At 37.8% G+C, this 19538-nt stretch overlaps 1 protein-coding gene across 1 annotated transcript in view; it reads right to left on the bottom strand.

Moving 5' to 3' along the window:
• Positions 1–15200, bottom strand: part of PRICKLE1 (prickle planar cell polarity protein 1) — a 33856-nt gene extending 18656 nt beyond the window's left edge. The window contains exon 1 of the mRNA XM_053462502.1: positions 15111–15200. The gene's annotated coding sequence lies outside the window, so the exon portion shown is untranslated. The remainder of the gene's footprint in view (positions 1–15110) is intronic.
• Positions 15201–19538: the final 4338 nt, after the last annotated feature.

Below are 19538 nucleotides of genomic sequence, written 5' to 3'. Positions count from 1 at the left end.
TAAGGCTAGGTTTCCACTTGGGTTTTTGTCCTGCGTTATTTTCTTGATGAAAAACGCCAGGCGTTTTAGCCTTTCTGTGGAAATTGCTTTTTTGACCTTAGGCAGTTTTTCCAGCCTTTACACGTTAGAATTGTCACCCAGCTAAAGGGATAAGGATAAATGGCAAGTATCTGCCCCCTCCTGATGTCATTTCCTTGGTAGAGTTCTACTTAAACACGCCCCGGCGGACCCTTTTGTCTCTTATCTGTGGTTTGCAAGGCATGCTTTATTCCGAATGTCTGCTCCTCTAGGAAGATTGGCCCCAAATGATGGTGCAAATTGTTTGCTGTTGCTTTTGGCACGCAGGATCCAGTTGGGTATGTTTGTTTGTAATGGCATGTTTGTTCCAAATGGTGTAAAATTCAATATGAACTTTGTTTTGTGTGAAACTGTTTGTTTCCAGCCTATTTCTCGTAGGACACACAGATACTGGGTCCATCCTCTGCATTGTAACTGTGGGATAAAAAACGCCAAGGCAAAACCCACATGGCTTTTTCATGGCGTTTTTCCTCTCCCATAGACTTCTATTGGAGAAAAACACCAAGATTTCCTTGCGTCAACATGCTGCGATTTTGAAAAACTGCCACAGAGCCCAAAAAAGCAGAAAAACGCCAAACAGAAAAACGCCAAGTGGATATGGCATTGTGCGATTTCCTATTGAACAACAGCTAACATCTGGCCGCAGCGTTTTTTTCACTAATAAAACGCCGTGTGGCTGAATTGGCGTTATTATGGGCGTTTTTTAGCAAAAAAAAAAACAAGTGGAAACCTAGCCTAATGCAGTTAGAATCATGTTGCTGGCACACAAAGATATATTGGTCTCACATTAACGCTACCCCAATTAAAAACCCACAAAGATATTCCTGTAGGCCCAAAATAAATTTCCACCGGCCAGGTTTCCCTAATTGAGCTTTAATGCACAGCTCCCCCTACTGCTTAACTAGCAAAAAGACATCTTCTAGAATACTAACGCTTCCCAGGACCAGTACAAACATGAATTATCATTACACTCCTAACATCTTCTGCAGGACTGTCCAATTTATGTATTTAGAGTGGTTAATAAGTACATGAAACATACACAAAACACTTAAACACAATGGATGTTGAAGACCATGCCTGTGTGGCTACAATGTAGCCTAACTGCACTTCAGTACAAAGCTCCTAGAAAGAATGCATCGGCGCTTAAGAGGGCCTCCTTCAACCTGAAATTCTAGCAAACAGCACAAGACACTTAGCGAAACCAGTATATTGGTATAATACCAGAACAAGCTGTATAGTTGATTAAAATAATGATAGATCATGTAATACTATCTACACTTCACACACACACACACACACACAATATATTTCAATATGTAATTTTAATTAATGTTATGGAGGAGGGTGAAAGGTTAGACTTCCAGAAATGGAAACAGACCTATTAATATTTTAATAAGTCTCACGCTGACTCTGGCTCTCTTGGATTCTATGGCACTGTTGTTTTCATGCCACCACTTGCCTCGTTGTGCAACATCGCACCGCCACGACCAATTCAATAAGAGGCTTGTTAGGAGCCAGAGGGTTTCTGTTGCAAGTTAAAAAAAAAAAACAAAAAAAAACAAAAAACTACCCAAGCATAATCAATCTCATTTCACAAAAAAGCATGCTGTATTTGTATATTTAATTTCTTGACTGTAATTTTGCATGTTCTAAACCACGAAGCCTGTTTTTAACTGGGGAAGTATACAGTGTTCAATTAATATTTTCCCCAAGGCCAGCACAGTGAAACCATACTTTAGCAAACAAAGGTTCAAAGTTAAGTTCTGAACTAAGAGCTGTCCTCAATAGTGTACAAACTCTCTTTGGGCATATCAGGAAGTGTAGTAAGAAGTCCTAAGAACATGCCAAAAAATGTATTTTTTTTTAGTTTTTAGAAGTTTTTTTCTTTTTTTACTTATCAAACATCTGATTTTTATATACTCAAAGAACTTAAAGGATCCTCATTTTATAACTCGTGTTTCCTGGCTGATTTCAATTTCAAGTGAAAAAAAAATCAAAAACAGACGTGAAGAGGTAAAGCACAGCACAAAGTGGCATTTTTGGCAAACACAATATATTAAACAACATTCCATACCAGTCTCACTCAAATCAAACAAAATAAATAAAATGTTTAGAATAGTTACATGTTTTACAGTCACGCACATAGCTCTCGCAAATACGAGGACGTATTGCCGTGCCCTCAGTTCAGCATCTGCTTAATTGCAATCATTCACTATCGTTCAGAATAGAAAACATCTGCTTAAAAATAAAACCACACTGTAATTATATGCAGGGGAAATACTATGCAGTCAGAATAAAGGACTGAGGAAGGAAACAAGTTAGACACATATGCACACGTATGTATACACAAAGCAATACATAACTTTCAGCAATAGACACACATTGAGCTAGTAGAGAGGCCTTCATTCATAGATCAAGAACATAAACTGCACCAGACAGGACTTCAAACCATGAGAACATTCTTTTAAAACGACTGTTCAATGAGGAAAATGCCCCCCTTGAGAATAAAAAAGTTGTGGGCACACAGGATAAATATCCCGCTTTGAACTGATCATATCAGCAAGCTTTCAGTGATAGCAACAATCTGGGCTGTTAGCAGATGTCGGAGGTCATAGATAAGTAGACATCTTTTGTTTAATTTTGGGCCTTTTGTTGGTGCTTTGTGAGGAAGTACATGAACTTATCTCCTGTGTCTTACACTGTAAATATTGACCTACTTGGAAGCAGATATGCACTCATAACTTTCAGCTATATTTGTACAGAGATCCTACACTGGCTTGCATGTTGGCATTGGTTTATTTTACGACGACTATTTGGAGGTCTCAAATACTTTTTGTATTTGTTTCTAGGCTAGCTATAAAGTAAGATCAGATACCTTATATTTAGGATATACTTACTAGCATCATGCTGAGGGTAGAAGAATTTGTGGCTCTATAACCTCTGGATGTCCTACGGCCCCCTTGATCCGAGATCATAGGGCAAATAAATAATACATATCCATACACAACATAAGTGCGTGGACTGTAAATAAGCTTAAATTAAAATATACTTTAAAAAAAAAAAAAAAAGTATAGGACTTCCACGTGGTGCTGGTTACAACTTAAAGCCAACATCCAGTCATAGCGCATTATCTTCCTTTGATACTCTATCCATTAGATAAAGACCTCAGTTTAAAGGAAACACCTGTTGGGTTTAAACACTACTCCAAGTAGACTAGTAACCTTAGTGTACCAAGGACATCTATTCTGCAATTAACATATGAGAACTATATATCAATCTCAGAGAGACAAAACGCAGCTCTAGAATACGTCAACGCGTGTTTTTGGTACTAATGTAACAAATGAATTAAAATTCTGCAATGCAATATCAAAATTCTTATGCGACTTTTCTCCAGAAAACAAAAAGGACATGCGCACAAGAGAACATATGGGTACTGTTTTGGCTAGTTTATCCTACAATATGATGACATGGATAACTGTTGTGAGAGGGGGTCATTTCTGCATTGAGATTAAACAGAGACTTGTCTCATTGACCTATCTTGTTGAGTTAACTCATGGCATTTCCCTTTAACTTATCTGCGAATCAAGCACATTTTCCAGATGAACTGTTCCAAGGAGAATGAGCTCTACTAATCCTCTATGATAAACCTCACAAATGCCTTTCACTTGTATATACAATATATGTTACACGTCGGTTAAAAAAAAAATAATCTAAATTCTCTTATTGAATACATTCAAAACGTGCTATAAACCAGTTCATAACTCAAAGGCTAATTTTAAGTGGGAAAGTAAGAAAACGAATGCCTCAGAGCACTAAGAAGTTTGTACCCGACTAGGCAAATCTGTTTTAATCTTGTTAAAATGATGTGGCCCCTTGTCAAACAGTATACAGTGACTGCCAAGTCTTCCTTCTGGAAACTTGCCCGTTTCCATCTTACTCTGGGGTCTGGATCATCTCATGGGGAGGCAGATTAAAAGGATAATGGTATCAGAGAATTTAACAGCAAAAAAGGTGCCCGGTTACAGATCAGCTACAGCTGCGGGGCAAAGGAAGGGAAAACTGGATGACAGATGCTTTGGTACAAGTAACTCCCATGTGTGTTTCTAGCTGTGCATTAACCCTAACCCACTGAGAGAGAGGGTTATGTGCACATGATACTGAATGGTAATACACAATGGTAATTCAGTCCTGGCAGCTACAGACTACAAACAAAACACACTAATGAAAAAATGACCAATTTCATAGGACGATGGTTTGGATAAGCTTTAACATTCAAGTAAACCTTTTTGGCATAAATTGTAACCCCTCCCCAGACCGGACAGCTAAATTGACATATTTAACCGATGGATCAAGGAGGATTACGATGCAAGAGAATGTGACCATTATTGGCCAGATCAGAAGGTAAGGAGGTATAATGTGCAATTCAATAATATATATTAAGCATCTACAGACAAGCGGGTAAAACCCCAGGCATAAAATGGGTCGACTATTTCAGAAAGCATGCAAGATAGAATGGTGGTTTATGGACAACTAGATAAATAAGACTATGTATGAAATTGCCAATTAAATAGCACTTGGAAATCATTCATTAATGTAATATTATAAACATTAATGAATATTCCTTACGTGGGTAATACTGCCAGACAAGATAAGAATGCAATAAGCAGCCCGGATTGTGTAAGGGAAGCGAGTTCACAGTTATTCTTTATCAAAACAACATGCTTTGAATGCCTATCAGTAACAGGAGACTGCCCTGTTAAGGAGACAGACTAGTTTGCTGTGTTGGGAAGCTGAAAGCCCAGACACAAAGAATATCCAGTTTATGGAACAAAATCAGTCAGATAATCTGCTTTCTCAGAAAAAAAAATATTATTTATATTACACATACATGTATCATATGCACACACACTTTCATGCAGTGGTTTTCTTAGGGATAAAAAGGGTTTCTATTGTTCTAGGACGCATTTTAAAAAATTACGTTTCAGGAATAACTGGATTACCATTGTCTAGGTCTGGCAAGTGTTACGTTGTAAAACAGACTACTGTAATCTTACTATTGGATGCAAACAATAGTTTTCAGTTAGTCTACAAATGGCTTTTTGGCATTATACTTCTTACATGCATTACTTGGCAATTAAAGGCTAAGCCTTTCAAAAAAATGCCTTGTGGCAGATTATCATGGCAACTAATCCTGTTTACTTCATCCTAACAACTTACTTTCCACATTGACTTGAGCTTTTCATTTTCACTTTCTTACCTTTTCATTCGAGTAGTAATCCAATTAACAAGAACATAGTGTTATGTATGGAAAGGCAACCTCTTCTTGGGACACCAAGAACAGCTTTTGTAACAAACAAATATCCAGACAGATCATTATAATGAAACTTTGCAACAGTATAATTGTTTAAGGGATGTTGGCTTGAAGACTGTTCCAACTTTTAGGAAAACAAATAAAAAAGCCCCATAGGATTCTGCAGGGGACAAAGGGAACCAACAATAACATTAACACACACAAAACAATATACCAAATTGACAACACCACAAGACGCACCGGTACAGAAGGAGAACAAGGCCCTGCTCTATTAGGAGGTTGGGGGAAAAAACATAAGGTAAGAGATGGAGGGGGTGAAGATGATTTCATTATAGAACGCGTGATGTGGAGAAGTCAATGTTGTGGTGATCTTGAAGGTAGGGAACAGAGATGGTTTGTTTTAGAAGGCAGGTTATATGTATTAGGAGGATAATCTTGAAGAAGTGATAACGGTTGGAGAGACAAGTAGTGGGCAGAGCAAAGAGGGCAGTTGCAGTTAGGAGATTTGGAGAAAAGAGCAGAGATCTTTGCTAAAAGTCCACACCACAACAGAATCACTTGGCCAAACTCTACATCACTATGAGTAATGCTTCTAGCTATTTTTACTATTTACCAATCTTGTCAATAGTTACTTTGGAGCCGTTGTGTTTGTCAACATTGGGATGGACCACTTAAAGCATGAAAAATCAAATGAAACCATACAGCAAAGCTGCAAAATGCCACCTAGTGAGAAATATTTGTTCTGACAGCCGTTCTTTGCTAAACTAAAGAGAGCACGGATGTGTGCAGAGTTGTGATTAAGTAAGGTGGGGTCTTATATCACCCAGGACTAGACCTTTCAATTATTCCTTAAGGACAACATTTCACACATGAGCAATTAATGAGGATGTACACAGTGTTCTCTTAAAACAGACTCGTCTATGCAAATGATGAGTAACATTTGCTTTATATAGAAATACCCCATTATAAATCTCTCCCAACCCAATTAGTATTTTCATGCATTTAAATAATCTATAATAACCCATCGGTATAATTTGGGTTCACAATTCTTTTTCAACAGTTTGCCAAAAACAGTCTCTGGTATCTATAAAGAACTTCAGTTTATTTCTTATGTTAGATTTTGGTACTCAAGTCATCTAAAGTAAACCAAGAAATATAATAGAAAAAAAAAACAAAAAAACCTTCTAACCACAGCATGCAAATTCTATTATATACACGTTAATTCTGGCCGTTAACCATGCATATCCTAAAGACCACTCCTAATCCTCTGTTTACTGCCCCCATCTAAAAGTAAAAGAAACAGTGGTTTCATTCTGGGGATACATCATTATTGCTCCATCAGCCGTGACAGTTAAGGGAAATGAATTGCAGTGTGGAGTAGGCACACAAAAAAGGTTAACAACATGCTTAAAGTCATTAATGGGGAAGGCTGTAATTTATTATCCTCTGTTGAACTATGTAATTAAATGTGGCCCCCAAAGGCTACCTCATGCTGACTACTTTACTGTGACCTCAACACAATCTAGATGGATAGATAAACAGAAAGAAAGAAAGGGCACATTTGCTTATGTTTTCCTCTTAAGGTTCCAACTAAAGATTAATTACTTGGCATTGGAAATCAATACCATAGGAATGTTAAGAATAAAAAGTACTGGTAAAAGAAGAAAAGATTAAAGACCAGAAAACTCTATAAATAAGATCATTTCCATTATATAGGTGGTACAGATGAGAGAGGACAGCACAAGAATGAAAGATTAGTATTTTGGACAATTTAAACTGGTTCAATTATAAGCCCCACAAAAGAAATCCAGTATGAATTTTATGGGAATAAATGTTTGTCTATGGTCAGTGCATAAGAAAGGAATAAATACAGTGAAGAATCTGCTTTTAGATTGGTGCATGCAAGACATACAATGCCCAAGACCCTGTTTAATTTTGCAACATATAAACTAAACATTTCATATCGGACAATCAAACATGCAGGGATCAACTGGGATATCAGCTTGCATGGAAAATATGTGTGTTAAACGCATGCAAGTGGTAAGATTGCAGTCCAATATGAATATCGACACAAAGTTTTACTTTCCATAAGAATATCAACTTAAATTGGTAAAAACATCTGTTAGTATTGTAATGTAGTGGCTTTATATGTTAGTCTTGCAACATCAGCCCATGCAGCAGGAAGAATTTCCAAATAAAGTATCTAATACATGGAATGGTACACTGTTCTTCCTGCCCCCAAGATCAAATGCTCTTAAGATCAAATACGAATGAGCTAGATTTCTTTAGGCCAATATTATTTAACAAGGATACCATTCATCGCAATAAATCCTTTGAAATGTGATATAAATACGTACAGTCTGGCGTTCATTTTTAATTATATCATAGATGTTGCCACGTTTTCACCTTATTTAGATTATAAATTGGAAAGTGTAATATCGCCAAGAACATCCGAGAAGCTGTTTGGGAAAAGGAAATTCAGAAAGACATTTTCATGGGTTAAAAAAGCTTCACGTAAATTTCCTAGGATACGGAAAAGAAATTGCTAAGTCTTCTTGTTCAGCACGCTGAAGATGAATATTGTTTCTTGGTAGATTGGTTTGCGTATTTTATTAAAGCTATGCAGCCTGCATTCCTTCAGAGGGATGGTAATTTTAGGCCATTATAGAACGGCTGAAGGCAGTGCAGCTGTTACAGTGAATCACACAATATGTGTAACCAAAATATGTCTGGCCATCTAATGAAGAAACCACAGTCATTTCATAGAACGACACTGTAGACGTCCATCAAGTATTCCTTGTAGAGTGTTTTAACAGACACGGCGTATCAGAAAAGGGTCAGAGGTGAACTCGGGGTTTTGGCAAGCCTGTAATTAGCTAGTTTTGCTCACCAAATCAGAAAAGCTACACCCTCCTGAGAAAATTCTATCTCATGACATCACTGCTTAACAGCAACACATACTGAATTTGAAACAAAACATTTATAATAATGATATAACTAAACAAATCAGGTTTCTTTATTGTTATAGACCAAAAGTGGGTGGATTATATTAAGAATTATTGGAATTCACATTATGCATAAGCTATTACAATTTATCTTCACATTTTTGGTGGTATAGCTAACTATGCACTCATTTACTGTATTTGTGACATTTCTCATCACAGTATTCTCTACCTTTGCGAAGGTCAATGCAAAATGCACTGATCAGGGAATACACTGTTCCCAAAACAATTTCACCAAGCAGCATCTATCTCTATCTAAACAAGGAGCCAAGGACCGTCAAAACTGCTTGGTAAATGGCATCCCCAAATACTCAGATAAGTATCAAATACTTGAATTTTTTTTTTATTTCAGGACATGAGTGTCTATTTAGAATGTTAATAAAAACAAACAGCAGAATGGTGTGTCCATAAAACACTGGCCCCCTAATGAAAATATTGTGAAAGGCAAAAGAAGTGGACACCATTGTGGGCTGCAGGTTAATCCAGTATGAGCACTTTCAAAGTAAATATGACCAGTAAGTGCCCATTTGCTCTCTCTCCGGGTGAGAAGACAAGCACATTTAGGGTTTCCTTACACCATTTGCTAGTATTTGTACTGGTGAGAGTAGCAGCGTAGGGCTTTTATCACTTCTGACCCACCATAAGCATACAGAATTACTGGAGGGAGTGTTATCCTTGTTGTTCTTCTAAGAACATAACCACCATTAACCTCAAGCCACATAAAATACTTGCATTTGGCTAGACTAACACTCATTACTGCAAGATTTCAACATATGATAAGGTATTCTGCATTGTCGGATTACATTATAACACTTTCTTGGCTGTAGAACAGAGGAGAAAACGGGACAAGTCAACGAAATGGCTAAACAGCATGGCTATTGATGCCCTGCAATTATTAAATGTATACAGAAATCATTCACAAAGAAGCAAGTTTTGGTAGCCTTTACCAAAGTCATTTTCTCACCCCAGATGACCAATTTAATTTTAAAGCTATTGCATCATAACCCTGAGCTGCATCAGACTATGCCAAGCACAGAAGAGATCTCTCTCTTATTCAGATCTTGGAGATCAATTGTCTTGTTGGCTGCCAACAAAATATCAAACACCACTGGCCTTGCTAAAGGCCTCTCTCCTCTTGGGATTCCAAAAATTTTAGCTGTTGACAACATAATTGCTTTAAAGTAGATCAATAACACAAATATTTCCATAGCGTGTAATCATCCCACCTGGGGTTCATAAGAAAATATTTCCTTTTTTACATATGTGAGAACAATTTCATGTGTGTATAATATATATATATATATATATATATATATATATATATATATATATATACACACACATACACATATACATGTATATATACACATATATACATACACACACACACAATTACAAAATTTTATTTTTAATTGTTTTAAATTATTACACAGTATTAGTTTTCTGGACAAAAAAGTTAGACTAAGCCTTAAGATTCTGCTAGTCTATCTTGTCTATAGAGTCATGATGTCCTATTATACCTTATAAAAAGAATGACATCTTATACAAGATAATTGAATAGTGAAGTTTAAGTTAACTTGGTGTATTGATTTAAATGTTAAAAAAAAAAATAAAAGACAGTGTTCTTACATAATGTAATGTGCAATGGAAGTTTCTGGATTAAACAAAAAAGATTTTTGAAGAAAATACATTTGTGTGGGTAAAAAAAAACATTGGTGTTTTCCATACTTTATTAAAATCAAAAGCAATCAGTCTGACTCTAGGCACACTTGGAAATGTTTTTTTGGCTTGCAGATGTCTTACTCTGCCAATAATTTGTGCAACTGGAAACATTTCAAAGAAAACTGTTGCCGAAGTCAAATGAACGTAATTGTGATCTACAGGATCTGAAGATAGGAGGCAGCTGAAGAATAGAAGGCAACAAATACACATCTGCAACACGCAAGCAAAACCTACCACAGCAGAAAACAGAAAGACACTCTTGTAGATTTTTACAATATGCATAAATGCAGATGTAACACAGGAAAACCGTGTAGTTTTTAGGAACCCATGTAATTTTCCTGTTTGCCCACTGTATATCGCTACGGATTATGATGGTGCTATAAAAAACAATAATAAAGACCATAGGGAAAAAAGAGAGACTTCTTCTCTAATCAAGGAGATAAGCCATTGGCATATTTATTGAGATACAGAGCTTGTACTATCATCTACTTACACGTTGGTTATGCCCAGTTTCTTTGTAAAACACTACATTTAGATCTAGATATATACATCACAGTGGCACGACGATTTGTTACCAAAGCAGAACAGAAGCTATTTCTCCTTAAATAAAAAGCGTGTCGTTAAGACGACGGAAGTTAGCAAGAAAAGGCTAACACTTTTAAACACCAACAACTGAAATAACACAGTCTTATTTGATCTGCAATCTGTTGCGTTACCATGGTGTCTGGGTAGCTGTGAAGGTTTTTACTGCCGAGAAACTAAAGAAAAAAAAAAAGTGCTCAAAAGTATTTTGAGAAATCCATCTTGAATTTGTGGCATGCATTTACCAAAAGCCTGATTAGGCTATCGATGATGTAATCAACAAACAGTCCCTTCTAGGTTTCATTGTTAATGTGCAATGAGTTAGAAATTCATTGATGGCCTCCAGACACCCTACAATATACAACTAATAAAACAGTCATACCTGCGCATGGATTTCACAATCCTTGGGGCAACAAGACAAAACTGCTCCAATTTGCATCATTGTGTTAAGTGTCGTATATACTTCAAATTAAATGAGACAATAAATCACAATTATTAATACATGCTAACATTATTCAAATAAAGATCATGGCAAAGGCCAATAAAGACATATCCGGTCTACTGCAGGTAGCAACATGAACTTTGAGCTGTCTTTTTAATCAAATATCACAATTTCAACAACCCTTTCCAAAATAATGATTTCAACTGGGTGTGCTCAAACATTAATTTTGCATTAAGCACAACAAGCTTTGTAATCACTGAGGAACTGGCTGATTAAAGAGTGCTAAAAAACACACAGTGCTACCGTCACTGGGGCTTTAAAAAAACACAGCAGAGCCATGCAATTATTTAACAATAATTATACATTTCTGGGGTTTCTTCTAAACTATGACCAGCTAGGAAAGACAACAGAATTAGTGCATGGAATAATTCTAGCAGAGCTTGAGCAAGTCGAAATGGCGCCCCCTAGTGCCCAGTTTGCACATCCATTTCTGGCAAAGTCTAGCTGATGGAAGCCTTAGATAACCAACAGCCTTTCATGCCAACAACAAACAACAAACCATTCCTGCCAGATTATTTATATCATGAGAATTGTACATTGCTTTTAATTACATATTTTTAAAGTGGTCTTATCACTAAAGCCACCAACAATATAGCGTAACCAGCAGTGACATTAAATTAGTTACAATAGAAACAAGAGATTTTAGACCTTTAGTTATCATTTGGTATGTCTGCTTTTGTTGTTCCATGTTGCCATGCTGGGAGGAAAATATTGCAGCATTTGCTACATTGTTATAAAAGTATGCAGCTCTGATAAAGCGATGGCCTTCACACAGAGCCAGGGATAATGATACAATATCAGGTTTTTTTTGTTGTTTTTACAATCTTTAGTACAATTTAATTTTTTGATTTGCACTGTATGTAAAACGTATTACTTCCCTTTACAAGGTATTGGAGGCTTCTGCTACCCAAAAGGAATTTGGGATACAAAAGCAGACTGTGTCTGGAGTAAATTAAAACCATTTCCAGTATCAGCAGTGCTGATGTTCAAAGAATGCAGCCCCCAACACGACTGATAAAAATCTGATTAGTAGTATCAACTCGCCAGGGCCAAAACAATATTATGACATTTAGCATAAATAATCTCCTACTTTTTGCATGCTAAGCAGGCCTGAGGTCATGAACTAAAGACAATTTACCTCTACTGAACTTTTCCCTATAGGATACTGCCTTAAAAATATTAAAACAATTATATATATATATATATATACACACACACACTCATACTCATCTGCCTTTAATCTTAGTATTTCCCTCATTTACAGCTCTTACTGAAAATATTCGGTGCTCACACAACAGAGACAAACTGCACAGATTACAAAACATGATAAACGGTTTTATTTGTCTTGGCTTTTGGTAGCAGAACTGATTGAATCTGTCACTTCAGCAATATTAATTGTTTTTTTTTCTTCTTCTTCTTCCTAACAGGGTCTTTCTAATCACTAACTGGCTCATCCTGAGTAACAGACACTGGAAACCAGAGAAAGAAAAAATGTTGATAGTGTCTGCCCTGGACAGTTACTCTGTTTGACAGACAGTGAAACTGAACAGTTGCTAAACACCATATGATATGATTTTATTTTGGAGAAAATAGTAGATTAGCTTCCATCTCATTGTGAATAAACAAGATCTTACGGAACAGTGCACAATTCCCTTTAATGCCCCATGCCCTTAGCCCATTTAGGACCTGCAGCTGAACCCCCTGTGTTTCCTGCCTTTCCAGTTGATTGTGTTAAGAAATACTTTACAATCAGCCACATCCTCTTCTTTCTCCAGACCCCCAGCAGAGAAACAATGATAGATCTCTCTCCAAGGCCAAGGCTATTTCACCATAAGCAGAGAAAACATTGGAGATAGACTAAACTAAATCCAGAGAGACAGCATTCAAAAAAAAAAATGCCACACAGTATAATGCCGCTCCCTGTTAAAATATTGCTACAGAGGACAAAAATATAGTTGAAACACAGCATCAATCCTCCTATGGGATTAGTTCTTCATTTCTCAACAAAAGGTTAACTAGGGCCTCCCCTGCCAAGTATACTTTCACCAATAAGCTGAAACATTGACACCTAGCTAAAGGAAGGCAGAGGCTTATTTGGGGTGAAAAGGACCAGTTGTCACCCAAGTGACACTTGATCTCCTTACATCTGGAGCCCCACTAGGGCCAACATACTGAGACTAACACCCTCTTATGATCTTAGCCTGTTATGGAGACAGATGGGAAGCTTTAGTTGGTGAACATGTACAATAAAAACATATGAAGTAATGCACACATGTACAAAAAGGAAAGACAAAAATATACAACTCTGAAAACTCAACCAGAAGAAGAAAAAAACAAAGAGGGAAAATAGGGGACACTGGGATTTAATTGTGAACACATTGACAATATTATTGTAACATGAATAAAGGCCAGACATTACAATGAGTTATGTGCAGTCATGGACAGGGGCTGCATAATGCCCCCCTGGTCTCTCCGGGAGGATAAAATGAAGTCATCCAATGCTGTGTAGCAGCAAACACATGAGTTAGTATACTTGGTACTGATGTACATTAAACAAACTGTGATTATTATTAAGTTTAATAAAGCCAGCCATCGATGTGCTCCCCCATTACCTCCCTCCACCCCAAAAATCAATCAGGGCTTCTTTCTTTTCAGTGCTCCGCTGGCAACTAACCGAGAATCAATAAACGCATTAAGACCGCATTAACTCCATTAAACCGGCACACATCACAAAAGCCTGCTTATCTGCCTTAAATAAACACGGCGAAAAGTTTTATTAGGCGGATCTTTGATGATTATATGAAAGCACAAACCACACAATATGTCCTTGTTTCTCAACACATACAATTCATTGTTTTTATTATTATTATTTTAGCCACAGGGAGAAACAAACGATCGGCAAGAAGAGAACCGCTTTGGACCTTTAAGCGGACAATAAGAACCCACTGGCCGGTTCCGCGGATCCGTTGCTTGTTTTTTATTTATTTTTTTAGGCTGTCTGCATTTTCTATATAAAATCTAGATCGCCTTAATCGCCCCGTTGCTGATTTTTTTTTTTTTTTAAATATGCTTTATAGTTCCCTGGGGCTGAAAGTTTCCATCTGATTCATTGTGACGCTTGCCCCGATGTATGGGATTACATTCACAAGCTTTCCAGAGAGTCTTAAAACACACATGCGATTGACTTATATGGATGCTGAGAGACAAGGCAAAACAGTGTGTCTCCCTGCACAGCCATACACAGGAGAACGGGAACCTGCGATTAACCATTTAGGAAACATATGATTTAACCCCACAAGGAAATGGCAACTTATTATTGTCTCTATTAAGGCACCAGATGAGCCCCCGAACATGAATGGGGCAGTGGCTGCTTTAATTGTTAGTCATGGTGACTAGGGACCCCTTTAAAACTCCCCGAAGTAACCTATAGAATTATATACGTGTAACCGTGAAACACACACCGTTGCTCCCACGCTCGGGCTGGATAGGGAACTCGCACTTTGCAGCTGTCACCGGCAGGGGGAGACAGAGAGCAATGTAGTCCGGGACTCTTTGGAGTGAAGGGTTAATGCAGCAACTGGTGCCCGGACTAAACGCAGACTGCGAGACTCTTTTACACTTCGCCTGCTGGTCCCGTTAAAGCCATTAAGTCTCATAAAGTAGTTCTAGGTGACAGAAAACCCAGGGTGGCTGACATTCCTCTCTACACCCCCTCCTCCTCCTCCTTCTCCTGCAGCCAGCACGGAGACCAGACCTTACACAGAAACCCTGTCCACTCACCCTGCAAAGTTTAACACACACACAAACTGTATTAAAGAAACCGTCTTCCATATTAATTAAAAACACGCAATTCCCCACAACACAATACTGCCCTGTTATACTTAAATAATAATAATAAAAAATCTTAACTTACCCTATTAAAATTGCGTGGATACGGAAAGCCAAGAGAGTGGAGTTATTCCTCGTTAAAGGGCTGAGCTGGGAAGCAGACGAGAGAAGTCACATTGACGAGGAGTGAGGGAGTGGAATGCCCACGGGTCGCCAGTGGGGTCTCCAGTCAGTGCCGGCTGGATATGCAGCACATTGTACACGGAGAGAAGCCGGCTGTAGCCACTAGGTGAGTCTCTTCCTCACTGCACTCTTACTAATGGGTAGCAGCTTGTTCCTATCCAACAGAAAGCCCTCTCGTGACATCAGAGGTCATGTGACTGCGATGGTCACATGATACAGGAAGCTGGCGAGAAAGCAGGGTGATGTAGAGAAGAATGGCAAGAGCCAGAATGGGGCATTTCTTTTACATTTATTAATGACATGTAATGCAATCAACCCGTTTACAGCTTTGATATTATTTTATTATTATTATTATTATTTATTATTATTACAGTGTTTACAGAATGGAATACCTTAATATAAAAGGGTAAGAGAAAGGAAAATGCAAGGTAAGGGCAGTTTACTGTCTTCTCTCTCTATTCTCTCTCTTTACTGTCTTCTCTCTCTTCTCTTTACTGTCTTCTCTCTCTTCTCTTTACTGTCTTCTCTCTCTTCTCTTTACTGTCTTCTCTCTCTCCTCTTTAATGTCTTCTCTCTCTCTCTCTCTCAGCTCTGACTACCTCTAAGTTGTTTTTTACAGTGCTTACAGCATTTACATCTGCATGCGGAGGCACAAAAGAAAGGGAAATTAAAGATAGGTCCACTTTTAAATTATATTTGTAGTATTTATTTTATAGATTTATTGAAAGAAAATTCCCTCAGTGTGTCTGTCTCTCTCCCCACCCCAGAGTCTTTTTACCCCTCCCCCTCTCTCTGGGGCTATGCCACCTCTCTATGATATACCCAAATTTTGGTCTTTGATATCCCTCCTGCCTCTCTCTGGGTCAATAGCACCCCTGCTCTCCATCTGCCACCCCCTGCCCACATCAGGCTCTATGTCACTCCTTTTCTCTGAAGGAGTGCTTTCTCAGGGTGCCCTATTATTCCAACACAAGCTTATTTAATCGGGGACCAAAGGCAAAGCAACTATGCAGGAGCTATAAGTGACAAATACATAATGCCTCCACACCAAATGCCAGTCACACCGACTGAGGATGTCATGGTCTGATGTCATGTCGCTGCGACAGAAGAAAACGAAGGGCAGAAGTGCAAAACAGAACTCTTGTCTATAAGCTGCCCGTCCCCATTTTAATATGTACACACAGCATTGTCAGAGCGGTATGAAATACATAGAACGTCCATATGACATCACCAGAGGGACCACCCTCCTTTACATACAGCAATAAGATTTATTAGCCTTCTGGATTGAGCGTTTACATCAAGAATGGGAGAAAGACTAGCTTCTCTTCTTCTGCTGCTGAATCAGATCCACAACAGCTTGTCCCATATCGAGTGCTTTCATGGGTCAGATTCCGCAGCAATAACAAAACCCCAGAAGAAAAAACATCTTCACTCATCTTCTATGTGCTGTCCATCTTTTACAATCTTGTCATTCCTAAACAACCTGTATGTTAAATAATATTAAAATTGACGGGGCCAACTCTATCTTAAATTTCCATATCACTGCTCTCTAATGCAGAGCGATGGGATCTCTCCTGGAATCATGCACCATTAGGCTACAGAATCATTGAGGTTTGTGGTTCTAGAGGCAAACTCTCCCTCATTGTGCACATTTCTGTTCCCAACTGGCCTGTGGCCTGCTGGAGAATGAAGATTCATCAACAAATTTCACAACCGTCACAAAGCAGGATGTGTAACAAGGGGTATGCAAAGTGTGTGAAATATACGTACAATAATGATAGTAATCTACATAAGTGATCGAGTGCTGAGAGGACGCTGCACAATGGAGTTTGAAGTTTAAAAGGGAAAGAAATATTATTAGAAAGGATTTATTCACATGCAATAATTGCCATTTTAATTATAACATCCCAACATTTTTTGCAACACTGTACAAAACGCAAACAAAACCAACAGATAATTGGCAACATTAACCCATTCAGTGATGAAGATCAGGACATATTTTTCCTGTTGTTCCATTTAGTTGACAACCTTAGAAACAGCTTACACTTTAACTAGGGAAATATATTGCATGACATTATGTAGTGGTAGTCATTGACTAATCAGCAGCTTCTCTTGTGTAGTGGAAAACATGCAAGACTTCCACTGGGGGAGGGTAGAAGCCAACTGGCAGCCCTGCTACATTACAGAAAAAAGTTATCTGAGCGATTGTGGAAAGTGGTTGCAAGCACTGCTACATAAGGAGATAGGTAGCTGGCCGTCTGAGCCCGTTTTGCCAGATGTGTATCTCTTATGTAGCTGGCACTCCGTGGAGTTAAATATTCAGGAACAAAAGATTAGGGCCCTGATGAAACAAGCATACCGTGCTTAAGCACCAGTGATCTTTCATGCTGTCATTACGTTTTTTGGTTGTTCAAGACCATGTGACTGCCTGGAATGCCCAGTTCACAATCAGCAACTCTACGGAGCCCAACTAAGGCTTAATGAATAAGACATTTCATGTCAGAATAGACTTGCAGGTCAAGATTGGCAAAAGTCATTAAGGAGTAGTAAACAGCAGTATATGGAGAAGAAAATATCTAAACCGGACTTAATACGTACACCGTTGAATTAATAAATGTATTTATTTAAGCCTGGCACAAAATGTTCTTGGTGCTTTAGGCAAACTGGGACTTTGGCACCCCATCTTACCACACAATTTAACTGGATACCTTTCCACGAAATTGTATAAATTTGCCTTTGTCCAGAAAAAAAGACTTATTTCATATCCATCTATTAGCTTTTCCCTCTGGCATAGTAAAGGGGACTATTGTCATTTTCCAAGATAGGAAATACGATAGCATGAGCATGTAAATAATATATATTTTTTAACCTTCTCAGTTTCTGTAGGCACCGGAGTACAGTTTTCTTCACAGCACACAGAATATAAACGGCTGCAAATTTTCAGTCTCAGTGAGCCCTTTAGTACCCCGGAACGAATTGGCACAGAATATGGAGCACATGGATCTTTGGAATTCTTGGTTTTCATACATTTAATCATCGCGTTACCTTTGGTAAAGGCAAAGAAGAGGAAGGCAATCTAGGTAGCTAGTTAAACAGAACACAAGATCTAAATCACACTCATTCTCCTATCCTTTATGTTATTGATGGAAACGGAAATAGTATTTTCAAATAATTTAATAAACACAATTACCTTTAGGGATTATAGGTTATTTGTGGAGGTGAGGTGATCCCCGGGAAGGTATGGAAGAGCTGCATGGTATTCTTAGGGCACTCATGCCGCCTCCTTGATAATGTGTGCAGTGTAAGATTTTTCTACATAAGTGTACTGCCTGTGTTACGATACATGATGCTTTCTGAACCCCAGGTCCTAGCTCAGATACCAAAATAAAATTTACTAGAAAACACACACAACCACAACATGTAACAAGCAGATACATGCAACTATAACAATAACATTTAAATATTCAACCCACTGTAGATCATCCCTGCTAACAAAATGTAATAATGCCAAGAAATGCAAGTATAATTTCCATCTGTTACCACAAATGTATAACCTTAACAAGTAATTTATTCTTAAAATGGCACAAGACACTGAAAACTAATATTAGTATTACCTTTCTCTTAGTTTTCCTTACTCTGTTGATCGGGTATTTTAACGTCATGAGATTTAAAGGCTATTCCAAACAGTCTGTGATATCACGATCCTCCTTGGGTTGCTTCCTCAATATTCCTCAATATTTGAATGGATTACTTATGATTTAGAACCATTAATACCTTTCATTATTTCCTCTAGAACATAACAATTAATTGGGCTATGTAAATAGTATACTAATGAGACATGCTGTGTAAGTAGAGTATACAAGTATAGAGTACTAATGATTATGTTAGTACTCTATACTTGTATACCTTGGTGGGAGTCAGAATAATGTAAAGATGAATAAATAAAATGGAACGTGAAGTAAAATAATAACACAATAGATGGCTTCTAGAGCTGGATCTTTGAAAATAAGTGAATTTACAATGGCTGATACAGCAAATAAAAGGCACTGCAGGTAAAGTCTGCAAGACCTTAGGATAAAAGTGGTAAGCAGTGTTTTGCAAAGTGGTACCATACTTCTTTTCTTAACTGGCAATATTACAGAATGTACGTGATGTTACATCATACATTTTTATTAATTGTATCAGCAGTCTTTGTCTCCTGCACCCATCTGAATGGTTTAAGATAAGATAATAGGTGCAGACAGGACATCTATCTACATCTATTTCCTCGTGCTCTGTTTACCCCTCTTGCGCATAGTCTTACCCAATTTTAATCAATGTGAAATGTTGC

This window comes from Spea bombifrons, chromosome 4, assembly GCF_027358695.1.
Source record: "Spea bombifrons isolate aSpeBom1 chromosome 4, aSpeBom1.2.pri, whole genome shotgun sequence".
Taxonomy (NCBI): domain Eukaryota; kingdom Metazoa; phylum Chordata; class Amphibia; order Anura; family Pelobatidae; genus Spea; species Spea bombifrons.
Note: the sequence above shows the minus strand (reverse complement) of the source record. Positions and strands in the feature narration are given on the sequence as shown.